We start from the raw sequence: 14,401 nt of genomic DNA, 5'->3' as shown, positions 1-14,401 counted from the left end.
ACTAAATTGACAATTTGATTACAATTGAAAGATGGTTAATTATAAGTGTTATTCATGTAAAGATCTGATTGTAATACTCTTAAGTTATGGTACTTTTGTATTTAATATTGATTACCCGTTGAAATTGAGAACCTTGAGTCTAACAAAGGATTATATATATTAGATTAATTCCTAAAAGTGAGTACATGATTTCATTGAGTTGCCTACAGATTTCATTCGAATATAGACTTCATAATTATAACCTTTAATCCTAAAGGTGGCCCTGTATCCTTACGCTTTCAATAGGAATATTAATTAATCTAAGGCCTAGAGTATTTCAGTTGCTGCTTCTCTGATGGTAATATGAGATTTGACCCTGTCAGTTTTTAGACCCCTTAAACAATTGATTAAACCTAGGTAATTAGCCAAGTTGTTACTTAGTCCAATTAAACAAGTCTAGGTTATCACAATAATAAAGATCAAATCATGCAAAACAGCAGAAAATAAATAACACAATATATGATCACCCAGGAAACCAAACCGGTAAAAACCTGGGGAGGATTTGACCTAGCTATCCTCAAGGTAAACCTGAATCCACTATCTTGAAAGAATCGAAGTTCATACAAAAGGACTTACAAGCACCCCCGCTCGACTTCCTAATGCTACCAACCAGTAAAACTTACTGACACGACCACGTGCAAGTTCCGAATCCACGGACTCCTTCTTTCTTGGATTCCCACCAACTACAAGCACACCCGCTTGTGTAGTCTTTAAGCTTTAATGGCAGCAACTGTTTTGATCATCAAGGTGTAGAAAATATCTCCTCCTTGAAAACCCTAAGTTTGTGTAAAGGAAAGCTCCTCTAGATCTCACAAGAGATTTACACAAACCGAAATATGAGCAACACTAAAACGTGGCTAGGGTTTGCCTTTTATACTTAGGATAAATAAGAAACCCTAAAAACGTTTTAAAACAAATAGGGCTGAGTTGGAAAATTCTACAGAAAAGCGATCTGCCCGAGCTTCGATCGGTCGAGCCTAAGCTTCGATCGATCGAGCCAGGCCGAAAGCCACAGTGCTTCCTGCATTAAACTCGATTCCAACTTTACATTGACATACAACTTTGAGCTAGCTTTAAACACTTCTAAATACATTGTTTTGATCATGGTTTGCCAACAATACAAATTAGAGTTCTAAATACATAAAATCCTAAACTTTAGAACCTAACAAACTCCCCCTTTGGCAATCCGTGACAAAACACAACTTAGAAGCTCAAAGTTTACAAAATGAAAAGCCCTTTACAAAATAATGCTCATAAACCAAATTCAATCCTAACTACTATCCATCAGTTGCAAGTGTAGACAGCAGCTCAATTGAATCATCCTGTATATTTCCTGAAACACTAAACAAAATGCATAACCGCATGTGTGGAAATAATACAAGTAAACAAAATAACTTCTTAATTTCAAACAACACACAAATAAAGACATATATCAATGAATAACTCATAAATATAAATCAAAAAGCAGTTTGAAACAAGAAACAAATAAAGTACCAACAAAAACATAAAACTCCCCCTAACATGAATATCCCATCAAAAACAAGGTAAAAGCTAAAAGAGTTAAGTACATAGTGAAGCACCTAGATACAATCTAAAACTCCACAAGCTCCAACCAAAAACAAATAAACTCCTCCTGAAAGCAAAAACTCTACAAAGTACTCTTCCTTTTTGTGACGGAATGCCAAAGGGCAAACAAGATATCGATCATCAAAAGGGAGGTGGTCTAAACTGCGCCAACTCCGCACGCAAGGCACGGATCTCATCGAGCACGTCCACCAAAATCTGTCCTTGAGTCGCCTGAACGGTCAAGACATGATCCAACGTGCGACGAATGTCTGAATCATCCGAAGCAGTTGGTGGAGGAATAGCAGCATCAACATCAGCAACAGCACCTGAAGTCTCAGCAACAGCTGTACCTGTAGAAGAGGGAGGAGGGGGAACACTACTAGATGACGCACCTCTAGGACGAGAAGGAGGAACTCTCAACTGAGCAGCCCTCTGACGAAGAAAGGTGGCACCTATGGGAGCTATCACATGAACAGGCTCACCTGACGGAAAACCATCTAGACCTAAATAGAGCAGAATCCTATGAATGAAAATAGGATGAATCAATGCTTGCCCTACGGCAGAACTCCTATGAATCTCGTTCAAAGAACGAAGGAACAAGTGAGGAAAACTGATGGACGCTCCAGAAGTAAAGGCGTACAAAAACACACATAGCTCTAAAGGGATGTGTGGAAGTGTGAGATAGGCCACAAGGAATGACACACAATCCTAAAGAAGAGATAGGCAGTCTCGGTAAGCTCAGCGGATGTGATCTAAGGATCAGAACCCCAATGGATAGATGACCCAATGACGTAAGACATGACAACATCTAAAGAGGGTGACTCATCATAGAGATAGTCAGCATCCTGAACAACCGGCACCCCAATGGTGTACTCTACACCTCGTATCCAACTCCTAACTAGAGTGTTGGAATCATAGATGTGGTAAGAGAGGTTCGAGTATAACTCTCTAATCAGGGCGGTCAGAGGTGGATGATCTATCTCTACGAGACGCAACCAACCCCTAGACTCAAAATTGGTCCTAATGGCCGGATCAAGCGCATCTAACACAACAGCTCGCTCAGACCAGATCTTACGCCTACAGTTCAAGGTGTCATAGGCTTCTCTACACTTATCATTCTTAAACAGCTCTGCTCTAGGTGGAGACTCAGAGGAAGTGGAAGTGGTCCTATGAGCTCTAGTTTTCCTAGGCATGGTGCTAAGATAAGGATCAAAACACAGAGCGAAAGAACAAAAACCATAAAACCAAAACCAAGGGCAGACTGCAAGTTAGCACAAAAACAAAAAATAGAATCAAAATCTATATGATGCATGAACAAGTTTAAAAAAAAAATTGAGGATACACATGAAGAAAAAATATTCTCTCTTTCAATAAAATGCAAACATGGCACTATGTGACCCATAAACAGTTGCATGAGTAGAGAAAATATTTGCACATTGATTATCCATCATATCTCTTAAGAGAAATATTTTCTACAGTTCACACATAAAAATAGCATATACTAGAAAGTACATAACTCAAAAATTAATCAATCAATTTTTTGATCAAGTTGAGTACCCAATGTAGCAAAGTGTATGCATGTTATGTTTGAAAACAATGAGAGATATGACTGCAAAACTGCAAGATGGATACAAAAACAATGCAATGCATGTGAATCCTACACATAAATGATGCATGGAAAAATCAAATTTTTGAAAAAACAGAGCAATTTAATGCAGAAACTCCTCAAAGCACAATATTTCATGAATGAAATGCATGAGTATGAGATTAAAAGTCTTAAAAAAAAAACTTGAATTCAACCCAGATCTTCCAAAAACAAGTTTTTCAATCAATTTGTCCTCAAATCTCAAATATTAAAGACATTTTGCATCAAAATCAAGAAACTTTAATCTTGGATGGCCACAACAAGATCACACACAATATAATGTACCAAGTTTAGCAAAGAGTAACTTGCGTAGTGTGTGCAACTAGCAAAAGCTTAAGATACATGTGAGATGATATGTGAACAGCAATCAATCACAAAGTCTACAAAATTCATCACATAGAATTTGAAAGAGACTATCACCTAAAGAGTTACATCATATAACTCCCACATCTCCTAGATCATAAGCTTGCAATCATGTAAGTTTCTTGAATTTATGCCTCATAATATACACACCAATTTTAAGTCATGTGAGTTTGGCATCAAGCCTAATAGTACACACCAATTTTAATTTTAAGAATTAAGCAATTTAAACCGAGGCTTCACCTTATGTTCTTTTCGTGCATGTGCTACACTTTCTCGAGCACAAAATCTTATGATATGCACTAAGGTGTTCATGATTGGCTAGTGAATAGTGGTGAGATGGTTATTTATGCCTTTCTCAAAAGGTTCAAGTCCGACAGTCAAAGATATGTGACTTCAAGATCAAGATAAAGTGATCAAAAACTATAAACATCTCCCACACAACATGCACTACAAAGCTCAAACTAGTAAAGTGCAATACAAGAAGCTCATCCAAGCTAAACAAGGTACATAAACTTGTTATGTAAAGATAATATGGCCAATCATTGATTATAAATCCAAGATGTGAAAAACAAAATCCAAAAATCTTTTTGGTTTTAAAAACTACATGACCAAAAACAAAAAAAACACATATTATGCTAAATGAACAATGCAAATGCAATGCATGACAGTACTTAACTAAGCTATAGAGGGTATACAAACAAGAAATATCAATTTCTTAATTAACCCATGAGTACATGTACAAATTAGTACATACTCACATAAAATCAGAAATAGCTTAGCACTTATATAACACATACTATTCAAGTTTCTCCACAATGTCAAGCATGTTCTAAATCAAGAGAGATATCATAATTCATGTAATCCTCAAGAAAAATAAAACAAGACTCAAAATAAAATATTTTTGTCTTTTTGAAAATTTTTCAATGTTTTTGGGTTTTTTTTTTATTAAATTAAAAAACATTCTAAAAGAAATAAAAACAACCAAAAACAAAAACAAGACATGTCCACAAACAATTGAAAGAATTAAATCAAGGACAAGTCAGCAACACTCACCTTGGAGAATCTTTTCTCACCCATCTAGCATGAGTCTTCGGCTTTGTAAGTGAAAATCCATAAGAAGCAGAGTGTATTTGAGGGATTACACCAATCTTCTGAGAAAGACTAAAATCCTGCAAATTCCTTTCACAAGCCAACAAGTTTAAATTTTTCAAAATAATATGAAACAATTTATATGGACTTATGGCAGGAGAAATATCATCACAAATCCTAGACTGAAACACAGAATGCTTAAATTTCAGTTTATGACAATTAGAACGAATGTGACCAGAGACACCACAAAAGTGACAAACAGGAACAAATTTAGGAACATCAGTATTCCTAACAACAAGTCTAGTCTCAGAATTTGGTTTTTGCCTCAACAAAGAACAATTTGGTCTAATATGACCAACAACACCACAAAGGTGACAAGTAGGCACAAAAACAGATTTATTATGCTCTCTAACAGTAGGTTTAGACATAGGTTTAGAAATATCAACGTCAACATCAGAACTTTTACCTTTGTCTAACCTAGCAAAGTAAGCCTTCTCTTTATTATTCCTCTTGAAAGGAGGGATATAAACTTTCTCAATTTTAGGCTTAAAAGAAACAGAAACAATTCTGTTATCAATAGCAGACTTGGTACAAGTCAAATTTTCAATTTTAGCTTTAGATTCAACTAACTCTTGTTCCAAGCTTTTCATCTTCTCATCTTGAGAGGAAATTTGATTTCTCAAAAATTCATTCTTTTTATTAGATTCATCTAATCTAACAATCAATTCCTCTTTTTCAAGATTAGCCAATTTTAACTCTTCCTTGAATTTCTTAGCAATTTTCATAGATTTCAATAATTCCTTACGAAGAGTTTCACAGGCATCAATAAAATCAACAGAAGCATGAGCATAAACATGATCAGAAAGACACTTCAAATTATCCATGATAACAGGGGTCAAGGATCAGCTCTTAGATCAAAAGATCTAAAACAGAAGAGCTACCTGCTCTGATACCACTTGTCAGTTTTTAGACCCCTTAAACAATTTATTAAACCTAGGTAATTAGCCAAGTTGTTACTTAGTCCAATTAAACAAGTCTAGGTTATCACAATAATAAAGATCAAATCATGCAAAGCAGCGGAAAATAAATAACACAAGATATGATCACCCAGGAAACCAAACTGGTAAAAACCTGGGGAGGATTTGACCTAGCTATCCTCAAGGTAAATCTGAATCTACTATCTTGAAAGAATCGAAATTCATACAAAAGGACTTACAAGCACCCCCGCTCGACTTCCTAATGCTACCAACCAATAGAACTTACTGACACGACCACGTGCAAGCTCCGAATCCACGGACTCCTTCTTTCTTGGATTCCCACCAGTTACAAGCACATCCGCTTGTGTAGTCTTTAAGCTTTAATGGAAACAACTGTTTTGATCATCAAGGTGTAGAAAATATCTCCTCCTTGAAAACCCTAAGTTTGTGTAAAGGAAAGCTTCTCTAGATCTCACAAGAGATTTACACAAACCGCAATATGAGCAACACTAAAACGTGACTAGGGTTTGCCTTTTATACTTAGGACAAATAAGAAACCCTAAAAACGTTTTAAAACAAATAGGGCTGAGTTGGAAAATTCTGCAGAAAAGCGATCTGCCCGAGCTTCGATCGGTCGAGCCTAAGCTTCGATCGATCGAGCCAGGCCGAAAGCCACAGTGCTTCCTGCATTAAACTCGATTCCAACTTTACATTGACATACAACTTTGAGCTAGCTTTAAACACTTCTAAACACATTGTTTTGATCATGGTTTGCCAACAATACAAATTAGAGTTCTAAATACATAAAGTCCTAAACTTTATAACCTAAAGGAAAAATTATTGGTTAGAATATCACTGGTTAGAAAAACTTTATTTTAGTGTTAAAAGTGTTATTAGTTCAGCTAAGTATAACCCTAGTGAGTCAGTTTGTATAATTCAATAAGCTTTATATTTTGTGGAGGATATTAAGTAATTTCTATGGTTGATTATAGGTCCTATTTAGGAGTGTTTTGAGACTATTTGGAAGGTGTTTCAATCGGACCTCTAGAGAAATTCAAGTACTGTAAGTAATTATGCATAATATACACAATCTTGTTCATTAGGTTCTTAGAAGTCAAAAGGTTTTCAAAAGTTATGTTTTTAAGCATACATTTTCTAAAGTTTATCAAAAGCATTTTTACATCATCGAAAGAGAAACTTCGACTTTTGAATAATGTTTTAAAGAGAAACTTCAAATTGTAAATAATGTTTTGAACCTACGAATCTCATTTAAAGATGATTTCAAAACGAAACTATTTTACGAAAATAATTGAGTTTCAAAGTAAGTTTTCTAAAAAGGTTCTTGATCTTTAAATTTGTTTAAAACCAAGTGATTTCAAAGTCATATTCCTATTTTCCAAATGGTATTTAAAACGTTTCTTTTAGCAAATTGAATTTTCAGATTTACTCAAGAATTGTAAAATACTTGTATAAAACTCCTCTTTTCCTACTCATTCCCTAAGGGTTTGTTTGGTTGGAGGGGTGGAAAAGTGAGAGGATAGAAAAGATTTTAATTTCTCTCTTTTTTGTTTGGTTGGGAGTGGAAAAGTGGAAAGATGAAAAAAATGAGTTTGTATAAATTTACTCATATATCCTAGTTAAAAAATGATGGCCAATTAAAACAAAAAAGTGACAAACAACCAAAAAAAAAAAAAAAGCAATCACCCAGTTTATTAAAAAAAAAAATCATGTCTAGCTAAACCAAAAAAAAAAACAAACAAACAAACAAACAAACAACAACAACTAATTACACCCATTGCCTAGGAAATCAAAAAAAAAAAAAAATTGAAGAAGGAAGAAGGCAATGTCCAGGAAAGGAAAAGAAAAAAAAATTAGGAGAGGCAACGTGTCCCAGAAAGGAAAAGAAAAAAAGAAGACAATTGGCAGAGGCAACGTGCCTAGGAAAGGGGGAAAAAAATGGCAGAAGTGCACGTGGGCATTTTCATCCATTAAGCAACCTCATTTTCTTCCTTCAGTTTTCTTTCCATTTTGGGGAGAAAACTTTTTGGTGGGCCCAGAGAGAAAACACTCGAGTCTCACCTTTATTTTCCTTCCTCTCCACCCAACCAAACACACACCAAAAAAGTTTTCCTTCTCATTTTCTCTTCAAAGTTTTCCATCCACCCTATTTCACCTCCATCTTAAGAGTTTCAAGTATCCTTTGATTTATGTTTCAATTCGATATTGTAATATTTGATATACTTTTATATTTGGAATAATTGTTAATATTAAGAAAATTATTCTATTTTGTATAAACTTTGCTTTTGTGATATGTGACTCAAAATAAGTGTTTTTAGAATTGATCAGGTATGTGTGTAAGCTCACTCACAGGGTTGTAAGTAAGAATAAGTGTTGATCCCTCACTAGCAGGGGTTAGATGTTGGTATTCACTCACAGGATTGTATGTGAGAATATGTGATATGTATATATGTGACACTGTGCTCTAATCAATTATCTATATGTGTTTTCGAATAATTTTAAGATTTGATTACATATGTATTAAATGACTCATTATATGTTTTGGAAAACTATATTTGATACGATGAGTGAATTTGTGAAATCAAAATACTTATGCTTTGCTTGACTCTCTTTTATTGTGTATTGTATATAATTGCTTACTAGATGTGTGATTCACCCCATCAATTACAATTTTCAAATTAAGGTTTAATTGGGAAACAGAAACTTTGGATTTCTTCGTAAGGTGCAAGGTAGAGCATGGAAGTTTTTAGGCGACATCAATAATGCTTGAAGTCTTAAAGGATTTTTAGTTATTTTTATTTCGCTTTAGATTTTACAGTATTTGGAGATTATTTCTAAATTGTGGATTTTAGGTATTGTAAAAGGTTTATTAAAAGCATTGTTTATTTGGAGTTTTAATTAAATTTGAAATTAATTATATTAAGATCAGTAAGTTAGTCATACATCTAAATTCATGTTCCATGAATTTGGGTCATGACAATGGATGTTTCTGTAGTTGGGTATGACGATAATGATGATGGTGTTGGTAACAATGTCCCCTTATCAAGTAGCTTTTTCATCTTGCACTTTTAACTGAAAGCACCGTTCTTTTTGCTTTAGTTTCAAAATTTTTAAGGGTGGTTTTATATAGTATGATCTGAAGAATACTTCTTTAATGATAATAGTTTTGTAGTTTTCCAAATAAAGATTAAAGGGGCTGGCATTGTAGAACTATATAATATATTTATGAACAAATCCAGACTTTTATTTGCTAAACCATGTCAGTTTAAATAAATATTTGAACATTCTCATGAATATATAATTTTTTTTATCAAATTCTTACATGTTAGCGACTAGTTCTTAAATATAAGCTAATCTGTAGTTTTTAAATATAAACTAATCTGTATGTAGATGTTCTATGTGCTTACAATTTTTTTTTTTTTTTTCAAGAAAGTAGTCTGCCAATCAATCTCCTATATGTGCCAGGATTGCTCAGCTCCTTTCCTTTATATTTGCTCAGTTTTAAATTCTAATCCATGGAAGTTTTTGCTGGTTTACATCCCAACATGCTTGCATCATCTAAAAGCTCCAAAGCATATTTTCTTTTGCATAGATTTATCCCCTCCTTTGACCTTTCTACTTCTAGGCCTGAATTGCTTGTCTAACGGAACCTTGAAGCCACAACTTACACATTGTCACTAGTTATAAGTACATCATCCACGTAAATAAGCAAGGCAATAAATACTTCAGAATTATTCTCTATGAAGAGTGAATAATTTGACTTGGATTGATAAAAACTCCAACTGAATTAAAGCTTGACAAAACTTTGAAAACCACTGTCGAGAAGTCTGTTTCAGACCATACAAAGAATTATGCGGTCAACAAAAAATGGAACTCAATAATAAGCATATATGAGCACCTCAAATCTCAGATTGGAGATGATTTGTGTTTGCTTTTTTGTACTTTTCCAACTATTATTCCGCAAAAGTTTTAAAAACTTGGGTATTTTTTATTGTCAAATTGAAAAGTTGAATTTTTTGACTATCGAGCAGTTATATATATTTTGTTTTTTTCAATATTTCAATAATAGTAATATATTTTAATTAGTCGCTAATCCGTGCGATGCATGGGAAAATTATTGACTATGAAAAAAAACTAACAATAAATGAAGAATTTAAGTTATCATTTATGCAATGTTGTTGATAGTTCTAAACAGCCTTAAAAATCTGAGACAAACCCATGGAATGGATTTGAAATTTGTTCACAAAGAAAGAAAGCCTTACATGAAAAAATATATTAGATTAGTATAAATAAAAAAAAATTAACTAAGATAGTCCAATTTAAAAGGTTTCAAAATAATAATAGTCCAATTCAAAATATAAATAAATATGTTAAATTAGTACAAATAGAAAAATTAATTAAAATAGACCAATTTAATATAGAGACATATATTTCTTTATATATTATTGGTCAAAATTCATATTAAGATGTTTTAACTAATATATCAATACCAGACCCAAATCTTTACCCAATAATAATAATAACAACTACATTTTCTAGAATATTACAATTATAATATGAACTTAAAAAAAATGAAAAAGAAGAAGAATAGGTTGACAAAAAGAAGAGAGAAACATGACATACATATTATATGGTAGAATGGAGGATCTCAAAATTGAAATAAAATGTGGTTTGGTGTTCAGACCTGGTGAAGAAAAAGGTTCAAGATTTTAAGTTGATTTAATAGACCAAAAGCCACGCTTAAACCCAAACCCAACTAAAAGTTAAGCTTAAGCCCAAATCCAAAACAAAATTTTTCCTGCCAATTTCATCCTGTATTCCATACCCCGTACTTGCCAATTGTCACATCAACTTCTCATCAAAGCCAAACAATCTTTATTTTATTTACATTTTCTTCTCTCTCTCCAGACTCCCACTGCACATTCATTCACTCTTTATTTTTACTTCTTCCTTTTGTTTGTTTCCTTCTTCCTTCTGCAGCACCGTAACTCCCACTAGTTGTTATCACCTTCGATTTGTTCTTCTCAGTTCTCAAGCCTATGTTTCCTATTGCAGATTCAGGTTCATAGTTTCCTTTTTATAATTTTTTCTTTTATTTTTTTTCTCCCATCTCCCTTCTTCCCCAAGATTTCACTCTCAAGGTATGAAAAATTTTCAGTATTCACATTTTGGCCTAGCCGGAACGGAAGTATATTCAAAACATTGCTCCACGCCGTGTTGGAGCCGTGTCGAAGAAGCAAAAAAAAGAAAGAAAGAAAAGACACCGCTCAGACACATCGACCTCTATTCTGAGGAAGCATTCTTCTTCCTCTACTTCTTCAGTACATCGACCTCTGTTCTGAGGAAGAAGATGTTTGTTGGTTTGTGGGTATGGTGGGTATGGTGGGTTTTGATTGAGGAATCTGTAGGTATGTTGTCTTTAGATGCTTTGCTGTTGGTTTACCGTGGGTCTGATCGTTGGGGAGCTGGTAGGGAGGAGCATAGAGGAGCGTTGGGTTTGGGGAGCTGGTAGAAGGAAAGAAGGCAGGGCGTGAATTTTGGAGAAAGAGAAGGCAAAGCGATGAGAGCGTTGGGGTCGGGTTTTAGAATTTTTTTTTTTTTTTTAATATTGTGATGACGTGAAAAATTGTGAGAGTTTCAAAAACTTCGGTTTTATATGTATATATAGATGATACACAAAATTGAAAGTAAAAGTAATTAAAAAAATTCACAGCTAAAATATCCTTTATCATATGTATATATAGTTTATAATCTCTACCAATAAATTTTACCAACTAGATTAATTGTTATTATCATTCAACTAATATATTTATGTTAGGTTCTAAATGTTTACAACAATTGGTAAATCGTGAACACAAACTTGTCTAAATATAGATCTTAGAGTCTATAAGCATTATTAGACAATGCTCAAGGTGATTCAAGTCAAGATTCAAGAACATACAAGCTGCAGGAAGAAGATTTCATAATCTGCCTGGTTCGACTGATCGAGAGACAGGCTTAACCGATCGAGATTCGTATCTGCAAATTTTTAATTAAGCCCAAACAGCAGTTCAAGCCCATTAAGAATTAGGGTTTCAGATCTACTTCTCCCAATATATAAAGGAAACTCTAAGCACATTTTTATAAGGCTTTTTAAGAGAGAGAAGAGTGTGCCTCTTTTGTATTTTAGGGTTTTGTTCATAAAAAGCTCTCTCATATCTTCTACCGGTGTTATTACTTGAAAAATCTCAAGATCCGGTGTTGTAGAAGTTGCTGCCTTCTCCAGTCATCAAAGGTGTTGATGATCTAAACCTTCAAAGGTGGTCTTGGAGTTACAAACAGGAGAGTTTGTGTTGCTAAACCTTTAAATGGGATCTCAAAGTCACAAACGTGGGTGTTTGTGTTTGTGTTTTGCTAAACCTTTAAGTGGGATCTCATTGTGTTCTTTATTTTCCGCACTTTACAATGATATGTTATATTTGTGTTAACCTAAATCTAATAATTTGACTAAGTAATCACTTGGCTAATTAACTAAATTAATCTGGTTGTGTTTTAAGGGGTCTAAAAACAAACAATTTAAAAAGAGAATGAATTACATTCGGAGCTGGTATAAAAGACAACTTTTATGCCAGCCAATCCCGAAATGCCACGTCATCGAATAAGTGCCATGACAATTAAAATCTAAAATCCTTGACTCAAGCAAACTCAACTATGGTTAACCATACAATTTACTCTCAACAAACCCATTTGATTGGAAAATTTCAAAATCTCTCTTCTCCAACCCATCTCCAAGCCTTGCTCTCTCAATCCTGCCATCGCCGCTACCACCAAGATCCTCGTGACAAGCCATCATTGTTGCATGGGCCACGTCTCATAGCTAACATCGCCAGATTGCTCTACTGGCTCAGCCACTCCAGTAAGTTTTTTTTTTCTCTCTCTCACTAATTTTTTATTTATAAGCTCTGTTTGGTTGCTGGAAAAACAAAGGGAAAAAAACTACGATATTGCTTCATCTTTTGTTTTTTTATTTATTGGTGCTGAATATGGCTTCTTTTTTTAGTGGGTATTTTTAGTTGTTAGTTTTGAGCTTTTGAGATTGATTGTAATAAGCTGGTGGGTATTTCAGCTTTGTGAGATATGGGTGTTTTGATTCGAATCTGTTCTAAAAGCTATGGGATTTATGCGTTATTTTGATATCACACCCACGTTTCTTGAGACTAGGATGAAAAATCAAAGAAAAAAGAAGAAGAAGAAGAAGAAGAAGGGAAAATCATAAGCAAAGCTACTGTGATGAGTGAATATTTAATTATTGAAAAATGCTCATATGCTTTGCATAAGTTAAGAAAAAAGAAATGAAAATGACAACATATATGAAAAGCATGAGTGATTTTTCTAAGCACCTATTATAATTTGCCTGTATCATTGGTGTTTATGCATATACTTGGGTAAAAATTCTTACCTTTGTGGGCCTTATTTTCTAATTTGCTATGTTATCTTAGCTTTTCATTTAGTTGTTTGCATAAATTGATAGTTCCGTATTGATAGTTAGGATAGTTGGTACCTTGAATTTAGTTGGTTGATTTAATGTTTACGATGTAGATGGTTTTGCTATGAGGTGTTAAAGCAAATTAGCCTTCTATTTGATCAGTGGATGGCTTGATTAGTAGAAAGCATACGTTTGAAAATGGAGAAAATCAATGTTCTTGATTTGCAGATTTGGTATGTGATATACATTAAAAGGAGAACATTATGTTCTCTACGGAGATGACTATACAGAATTCAAGAAGTAACCAAAGATGTGGCATAGCACCTTTAACTTATGTAGGGGATCTAAGACTATAAAGATAGCATAGTTATGGTGCCCATGAGTTATAACTTAAAAGGAATCTCCTCACCATGTAAGAGCAAGGTGGAGGGTGAGGTTGTGGGTTTAAAATCCATTGGATGATAGTGTAATTATCAATTTTTTTATATTAAAAATCCTAATTAATATTCCAACCTCATTGAATCAGGGCAAGGATCAGTATGATTATTTACAATTAGTTAGTCATATTATGGGGAAAACATTTTTAGTAAACTGCCAGCACCAATTATTTTGTTCCAAAGTTACCTTCCAATGTGAGCTGTTGCACTAAGCTATTTATCATTTTTCTATGATACATATTTTCATTTGCTTGTCTGAATATGTTACAGCCTAGTACTTATCCTTGTCATTGTCTTAGTCAATTCATGCCAATGACATTCATAATGATTCTTTCCTGCATGTTTTTCCTCATATCCATATTTAGTACTGTGGCATTTTCAAGCCATCCTACTAACACTGTGGTAATGATTCTCTTGCAGCAGAGCTTGGTATTGTTAGAGCAGGAAATTTCATGAAAGTTAAGTGGTTTTGAATCCACTGTGAATAATATATGATGGATTGACATTTTTTGGATATTTCCTATAGTTTTCATCAATTCTTTGTATACATCTTGCATTATTTTACATCTTCAATTACTTAAGGGGATAGACTGTCAAAATGTAAAGTATTCTACATTTTGAATCATCATCAGGTGATTGCATTTCATGTGTCGTAAAACTTGGGATTCTAGAGCTTTGATAATAAAAGAACTTACATAATCAAGAGATATCATTCCAGGAAAGGGTGGGCAAGTTGTATAACATGAAACAAGTCAAAGTGAACAAGTTATGACTGAAAATTGCAGACTGTGGAGGGAATGTA

This window comes from Quercus robur, chromosome 10, assembly GCF_932294415.1.
Source record: "Quercus robur chromosome 10, dhQueRobu3.1, whole genome shotgun sequence".
NCBI classification, from domain to species: Eukaryota; Viridiplantae; Streptophyta; class Magnoliopsida; order Fagales; family Fagaceae; genus Quercus; species Quercus robur.
Note: the sequence above shows the minus strand (reverse complement) of the source record.